At 37.3% G+C, this 8,013-nt stretch overlaps 1 non-coding gene across 1 annotated transcript; it reads left to right on the forward strand.

The window, feature by feature from the left end:
* Positions 1-2,124: 2,124 nt before the first annotated feature.
* Positions 2,125-2,228, forward strand: LOC112738456 (small nucleolar RNA R71). The gene has a single exon (XR_003169416.1). It is a non-coding gene; the product is annotated as a small nucleolar RNA R71 (small nucleolar RNA).
* Positions 2,229-8,013: the final 5,785 nt, after the last annotated feature.

The raw sequence follows: 8,013 nt of genomic DNA on the forward strand, positions 1-8,013 counted from the left end.
TTGCACACAACTATGGGCGTTCAGCGCCAGATTGGTGCTTGTTCTGGGCGTTGAACGCCCATTTGTTGCCCATTTCTGGCGTTGAACACCAGAACCATGCTTGTTCTGGGCGTTCAGCGCCAGCTTTTCTCCAGGGTGCAATTCTGGCGTTCAAACGCCTAGATACTGCCCATTTTGGGCGTTCAGCGCCAAAACCATGCTCTGTTCTGGTGTTGAACGCCAGTCTAAGGTCTTCCTCCAGGGTGTGATTTTTTCTTCTACTGTTTTTGATTCTGTTTTCAATTTTTATATTTATTTTGTGACTCCACATGATCATGAACCTAATAAAACATAAAAACAATAAAAATAGAAATTAGATAAAAATTGGGTTGCCTTCCAACAAGCGCTTCTTTAATGTCAATAGCTTGACAGTGGGCTCTCATGGAGCCTCACAGATGTTCAGAGCATTGTTGAGACTCTCCAACACCAAACTTAGAGTTTGGATATGGGAGTTCAACACTAAACTTATAGTTTGGTTGTGGCCTCCCAACACCAAACTTAGGGTTTGACTGTGGGGGCTCTGGTTGACTCTGCAATGAGAGAAGCTTACTATGCTTCCTCTCCATGTGTACAGAGAGATCCTTGAGTTTTAAACACAAGGTTGTCCTCATTTAATTGAAGGATCAATTCTCCTCTGTCCACATCAATCACAGCTCTTGCTGTGGCTAGGAAGGGTCTTCCAAGGATGATGAATTCATCCTCATTCTTCCCAGTATCTAGGACTATGAAATCAGCAGGGATGTAAAGGCCTTCAACCTTTACTAACACGTCCTCTACTTGTCCATAAGCCTGTTTTCTTGAATTGTCTGCCATCTCTAATGAGATTTTAGTGGCTTGCACCCCATAGATTCCCAGTTTCTCTATTACAGAGAGGGGCATGAGGTTTATCCCTGAACCAAGGTCACACAGAGCCTTTTCAAAGGTCATGATGCCTATGGTACAAGGTATTAAGAACTTTCCAGGATCCCGTTTCTTCTGAGGCAATCTCAGTTGATCCAGATCACTTAGTTCATTGGTGAACAAGGGAGGTTCATCTTCCCAAGTCTCAATACCAAATAATTTGGCATTCAGCTTCATGATTGCACCAAGGTACTTGGTAACTTGCTCTTCAGTAACATCCTCATTCTCTTCAGAAGATGAATACTCATCAAAGCTCATGAATGGCATAAGGAGGTTTAATGGAATCTCTATGGTCTCTAGATGAGTCTCAGATTCCTTTGGTTCCTCAAAGGGAAGCTCCTTATATTGATCACTGGACGTCCCAGGAGGTCTTCCTCCTTGGGATTCACGTCCTCTCCTTCCTTCACAGGTTCGGCCATGGTGATTAATTCAATGGCCTTGCACTCTCCTTTTGGATTTTCTTCTGTATTGCTTGGGAGAGTACTAGGAGGGATTTCAGTGATCCTTTTACTCAGCTGGCCCACTTGTGACTCCAAATTTCTAATGGAGGACCTTGTTTCATTCATGAAACTTATAGTGGCCTTAGATAGATCAGAGACTAAGTTTGCTAAATTAGAGGTATTTTGTTCAGAGTTCTCTGTCTGTTGCTGAGTGGATGATGGAAAAGGTTTACTATTGTTAAACCTGTTTCTTCCACCATTATTAAAGCCTTGTTGAGGCTTTTGTTGATCTTTCCATGAGAAATTTGGATGATTTATCCATGATGAGTTATAGGTGTTTCCATAAGGTTCACCTAAGTAATTTACCTCTGCTATTGCCGGGTTCTCAGGATCATAGGCTTCTTCTTCAGAAGATGCCTCTTGAGTACTATTGGATGCAGCTTGCATTCCATTCAGACTTTGAGAAATCATATTGACTTGCTGAGTCAATATTTTGTTCTGAGCCAATATGGCATTCAGAGTATCAATTTCAAGAACTCCCTTCTTCATAGGCGTCCCATTACTCACAGGATTCCTCTCAGAAGTGTACATGAACTGGTTATTAGCAACCATGTCACTGAGTTCTTGAGCTTCTGCAGGCGTTTTCTTTAGGTAAATGGATCTACCTGCAGAAGTATCCAATGACATCTTAGCTAATTCAGACAGACCATCATAGAATATATCCAGGATGGTCCATTCTGAAAGCATGTCAGATGGACACTTTTTGGTCAGTCCTTTGTATCTCTCCCAAGCTTCATAGAGGGATTCACCTTCTTTCTGTCTGAAGGTCTGAACATCCACTCTAAGCTTACTCAACTTTTGAGGAGGAAAGAACTTGGCTAAGAAAGCCTTAACCAGCTTATCCCAAGAGTTTAGGCTATCCTTAGGTTGAGAATCCAACCACACTCTAGCTCTGTCTCTTACAGCAAAAGGGAAAAGCATGAGCCTGTAGACTTCAGGATCTACTCCATTAGTCTTAACAGTATCACATATCTGCAAGAATTCAGTTAAGAACTGAAAAGGATCTTCAGATGGAAGTCCATGAAACTTGCAGTTCTGCTGCATCAGAGAAACTAGCTGAGGTTTTAGCTCAAAGTTGTTTGCTCCAATGACAGGAATGGAGATGCTTCTTCCATGTAAATTGAAATTAGGTGCAGTAAAGTCACCAAGCATTCTCCTTGCATTATTGTTGTTGGGTTCGGCTGCCATCTCCTTTACTAGTTCAAAATTTTTAATAAGGTTGTCTCTGGATTGTTGTAATTTAGCTTCTCTTAGTTTCCTCTTCAGAGTCCTTTCAGGTTCTGGATCAGCTTCAACAAGAATGCCTTTTTCCTTGTTCCTGCTCATAAGAAAGAAAAGAGAACAAGAAAAGAAGAGGAATCCTCTATGTCACAGTAAAGAGGTTCCTTATTGTTAGTAGAAGAAGAAAAGGAATAGGGGTGAAGAAGAATGAAGAATCCAAACACAAGGGTAAGGATAGGAGCAGTGATGTGAGATGAAGAGAAGTGTTAGTAGATGAATAAATAATTAGAAGGAGATGAGGGAGAAGGATTTTCGAAAATTATTTTTGAAAAAGAGTTAGTGATTTTCGAAAATAGTTTTTGAAAAAGGTTAGTAATTTTTCGAAAATTAAAATCAACAATTAAAATAATTAGTTAATAAAAAAGAAATTTTGAAAAAGAGGGAAGATATTTTCGAAAATTAGAGAGAGAGAGTTATTTAGGTAGTTTTGAAAAAGATAAGAAACAAACAAAGAGTTAGTTAGTTAGTTGAAACAAATTTTGAAAAGATAAGGAGTTAGGAAGTTAGAAAAGATATTTTGAAATCAAATTTTTGAAAAAGATATGATAAGAAGATATTTTTGAAAAGATATGATTGAAATTAGTTTTGAAAAAGGTTTGATTTTTAAAATCACAATTAATAACTTGATTCACAAGAAATCACAAGATATGATTCTAGAACTTAAAGTTTGAATCTTTCTTAACAAGTAAGTAACAAACTTGAAATTTTTGAATCAAAACATTAATTGATGATGTTATTTTCGAAAATTATGTGATAAAGATAAGAAAAAGATTTTTGAAAAATATTTTTAAAATTTTCAAAAATAACTAAGAAAAATGAAAAAGAATTGATTTTTGAAAAAGATTTTGAAAAAGATAAGATTTTTAAATTGAAAATTTGATTTGACTCATAAAAACAACTAGATTTTAAAACTTTTTGAAAAATTCAACTCAAATTTTCGAATTTGATGAGAGAAAAAGGGAAAGATATATTTTTTTATTTTTAAATTTTTAATAATGAGAAGGAAAAACATGAAAAAGACTCAATGCATGAAAATTTTGGATCAAAACAATGAATGCATGCAAGAATGCTATGAATGTCAAGATGAACACCAAGAACACTTTGAATGTCAAGATGAACATCAAGAACTTATTTTTGAAAATTTTTATATGCAAAGAAAACATGCAAGACACCAAACTTAGAAATCTTTCATGTTTAGACACTAAGATTTCAAGAATGCATATGAAAAACAAGAAAAGGCACAAAACATGAAAACATTAAGATCAAACAAGAAGACTTACCAAGAACAACTTGAAGATCATGAAGAACACCATGAATGCATGAATTTTTCGAAAAATGCAAGATGAACATGCAATTGACACCAAACTTTCAACTTAACTCAAGACTCAAACAAGAAATACAAAATATTTTTTGATTTTTATGATTTTATGATTTTTTTGTATTTTCTTTTAATTTTTTCGAAAATCATTTTGAAAAAGAAAAATAAGGATTCCAAAATTTTTAATATGAATTCCAGGAATCTTATGCTCTTTAGTCTAAAGCTCCAATCAAAGGGTCAGGCATGGCTTAATAGCCAGCCAAGCTTTAGTATGTAACTCAGACATGACACGCCTAACATGCCCTATCCAGAAGAATTAGACATGGCTTTACAGCCAGCCAGACTTCAACATGCTTCATGAAACACTAGAATTCATTCTTAAAAATTCTGAAGAAAAAATATATTTTTGAAAACATTTTTATTTTAAAATTTTTTCGAAAACAAAGGAGAATTTTTTGAAAGATTTTCGAAAATTTTTTGAAAAGAAAGCAAAAAGAAAATTACCTAATCTGAGCAACAAGATGAACCATCAGTTGTCCAAACTCGAACAATCCCCGGCAACGGCGCCAAAAACTTGGGGCACGAAATTGTGATCATCAATGGCGCCATCAACATGGTACGCTCAATTGTAATCTCAACTTTTTATCACAACTTCGCACAACTAACCAGCAAGTGCACTGGGTCGTCCAAATAATAAACCTTACGCGAGTAAGGGTCGATCCCACGGAGATTGTTGGTATGAAGCAAGCTATGGTCATCTTGTAAATCTCAGTCAGGCGGATATAGAATGGTTATGGAGTTTTCGAATATTAATAATAAAATAGGGATAGAAATACTTATGTAAATCCTAGGTGAGAGTTTCAGATAAATGCATGGAGATGCTTTCGTCCCTCTAAACCTCTGCTTTTCTACTGTCTTCATCCAATCAGTCTTACTCCTTTCTATGGCTGGCTTTATGTAAGGACATCACCTTTGTCAATGGATACTTTTAATCCTCTCTGGAAAATGGTCCGATGTGCTGTCACTGCATGGCTAATCGTCTGGAGGCATCACCCTTGCCAATGGCTGCATCCTATCCTCTTGTGAAAATGGTCCAAATGCTCTGTCACAGCACGGCTAATCATCTGAGGTTCTCGATCATACTGGAATAGGATTCACCCTCCTTTTGCGTCTGTCACTACGCCCAGCATTCGCGAGTTTGAAGCTCGTCACAGTCATTCAATCCCAGAGTCCTACTCGAAATACCACAGACAAGGTTTAGACTTTCTGGACCCTCATGAATGCCGCCATCAATCTAGCTTATACCACGAAGATTCTGATTAAGAGATCTAAGAGATACTCATTCAATCTAAGGTAGAACGGAAGTGGTTGTCAGGCACGCGTTCATAAGGAATGATGATGATTGTCACGTTCATCACATTCAGGTTGAAGTGCGAATGAATATCTTAGAAGCGGAATAAGTTGAATTGAATAGAAAAACAGTAGTACTTTGCATTAATCTTTGAGGAACAGCAGAGCTCCACACCTTAATCTATGGAGTGTAGAAACTCTACCGTTGAAAAATACATAAGTGAACATAGGGTAAGCATGGCCGAGTAGCCAGCCTCCCATGGAGGTCTAGAGATCTAAAAATGATCAAAAGATGTTCCAAAGATGTCTAATACAATGGTAAAAAGTCCTATTTATAATAAACTAGCTACTAGGGTTTACAAGAGTAAGTAATTGATGCATAAATCCACTTCTGGGGCCTACTTGGTATGTGCTTGGGCTGAGCTTGAATGTTACACGTGCAGAGGCTCTTTCTGGAGTTGAACGCCAGGTTGTAACGTATTTCTGGCGTTCAACTCTGGTTTGTGACTTGTTTCTGGCGTTTAACTCCAGACAGCAGCATAGAACTGGATTTCAACGCCCTTTTATTTCATCTAAACTCGTTCAAAGTATGGACTATTATACATTTCTGGAATTCCCTGGATGTCTACTTTCTAACGCAATTGGAATCGCGCCATTTTGAGTTCTGTAGCTCCAGAAAATCCACTTTGAGTGCAGGGAGGTCAGAATCCAACAGCATCAGCAGTCTTTCTTCAACCTCGGAATCTGATTTTTGCTCAAGTCCCTCAATTTCAGCCAGAAAATACCTGAAATCACAGAAAAACACACAAACTCATAGTAAAGTCCAGAAATGTGAATTTAACATAAAAACTAATGAAAACATCCCTAAAAGTAACTAGATTCTACTAAAAACATACTAAAAACAATGCCAAAAAGCGTATAAATTATCCGCTCATCAATCACCATACCTCTTTGTGATTGTGAAGGATAAACTATCCCAATTTATTAAGAAGTATGTAGAGAACAACTTGTGAAAACCTATCTAGGTGGGAAAAAGGGACCAACCATCTCACACCTCCTTTTTTTGGATAACTTATTAGTGTTTGCGAAAGTGAGTGTGGAGCAAATCCAGCTTGTCATGGAAGTTATGAAAGAATTTTGTGTAGTCTCTAGTTGAAAGTGAATACCCTAAAGACAGTCATAGTTTTTTTTTCCAATAATGTAAGAGAGGAAGATAGAAAAGCCATAAAAAGAGTCTGCCAGTTTCAGCAGAATCAGAGTCTGGACAAATATTTGGGATCTATGATTACCAATGAGAAAAGAGGCAAGGAGAAATTTAAGCATGTGCTGCAACAGGTGCAAGGAAAATTAAAAGACTGGAAAAAGCCAATGTTTATCGCTTACAAGAAGAGTTATACTGGCAAAAGCTGTGTTGAATCCTCTAGGCTATTATGATATGCAACATACCAAACTACTCAAAGGGATTTGCAATGAAGTGGAGAAGGTAATTAGAAGCTTTGTTTGGGGAGACAATAATTGCAAAAGAGAGTACATTTGATTAAGTGGAGTACGTTGTGCTAACCTAAACAATAAAGTGAATTGGGATTCCGTAGGGCACAAGAGATGAACGAGACCTTCCTGATGAAGATTTTCTGACAATTATTTACGAAAAAGGGAATATTGTGGACTCAAATAGTTACCCATGACAAGCTAGCTCTGATCGAGAAGCTAGAGACCATGAACAACACCACTAAACACTCACCTATTTGGAAGAAATTGCAGAGGATGTGGACAAGAATGAAAGATTATTGTCATTGGATCTTAGGCGATGAGAAAAGTATACATTTCTAGAGAGATCGTTCGCTAGAAAGTAAAAATACCTTATCCAGGAAGTTATGACTGACTCCCAAGAGAGTGGGAGTGGAGGATGGCTAAGGATTTTGTCAATGACAAAGGGGCATGAAATACTAGGGTGTTGGAACCATATCTCGACCAAGATATTATAGAGGAATTAAATAGGACAGAACCACTAAGGTTGAGCAGGAAAAAGGATACTATAAGTTGGAAGTTAACATCGAACAAAGAGTTCTCTATTGCCTTAGCATACAAGAAACTCACATATCAATAGACAACAAATAACAAAATGTGGAATATTATATAGAAGGAAAAAGGTCCAGAGAGGGTGTGTACCTTCATATGGCTCACAATCCATGGTAGGCTGATGACAACATAGAAGAAAGTAAAGATGTTGGGCTCCTCTGAGTTTTGTCACAAAGGCTCACAAGTGAAAGAGACAATTCTTCATGTATTGCGTGACTGTCCAAGCACATCTGGGACATGGACCAAAATCATAAACCTGAGTTTGATAGCTCCCTTCTTCACTATCCATGGAGACATGGTTAGCTTTTAACATAAGTAATGAAATGGGGAATAGTCAGCATTTCAAATGGTTGGATCTATTCATGATTACCTGCTATTGGCTTTGGAAGTCGCAGAATCAGGAAGTTCATGATCCCAACTTTTCCAGACCTAGGAACTAAGTTCCTTTCATAAAAGACAGAACTGTAGAGTATAAGAAAGAATTTCTGAAATACAACCTCTTCAATGAAAGGAAAAAGCCAATTAGAAGAAAATCACCCTAAAAAC

Source organism: Arachis hypogaea, chromosome 13 (genome assembly GCF_003086295.3).
Source record: "Arachis hypogaea cultivar Tifrunner chromosome 13, arahy.Tifrunner.gnm2.J5K5, whole genome shotgun sequence".
NCBI classification, from domain to species: Eukaryota; Viridiplantae; Streptophyta; class Magnoliopsida; order Fabales; family Fabaceae; genus Arachis; species Arachis hypogaea.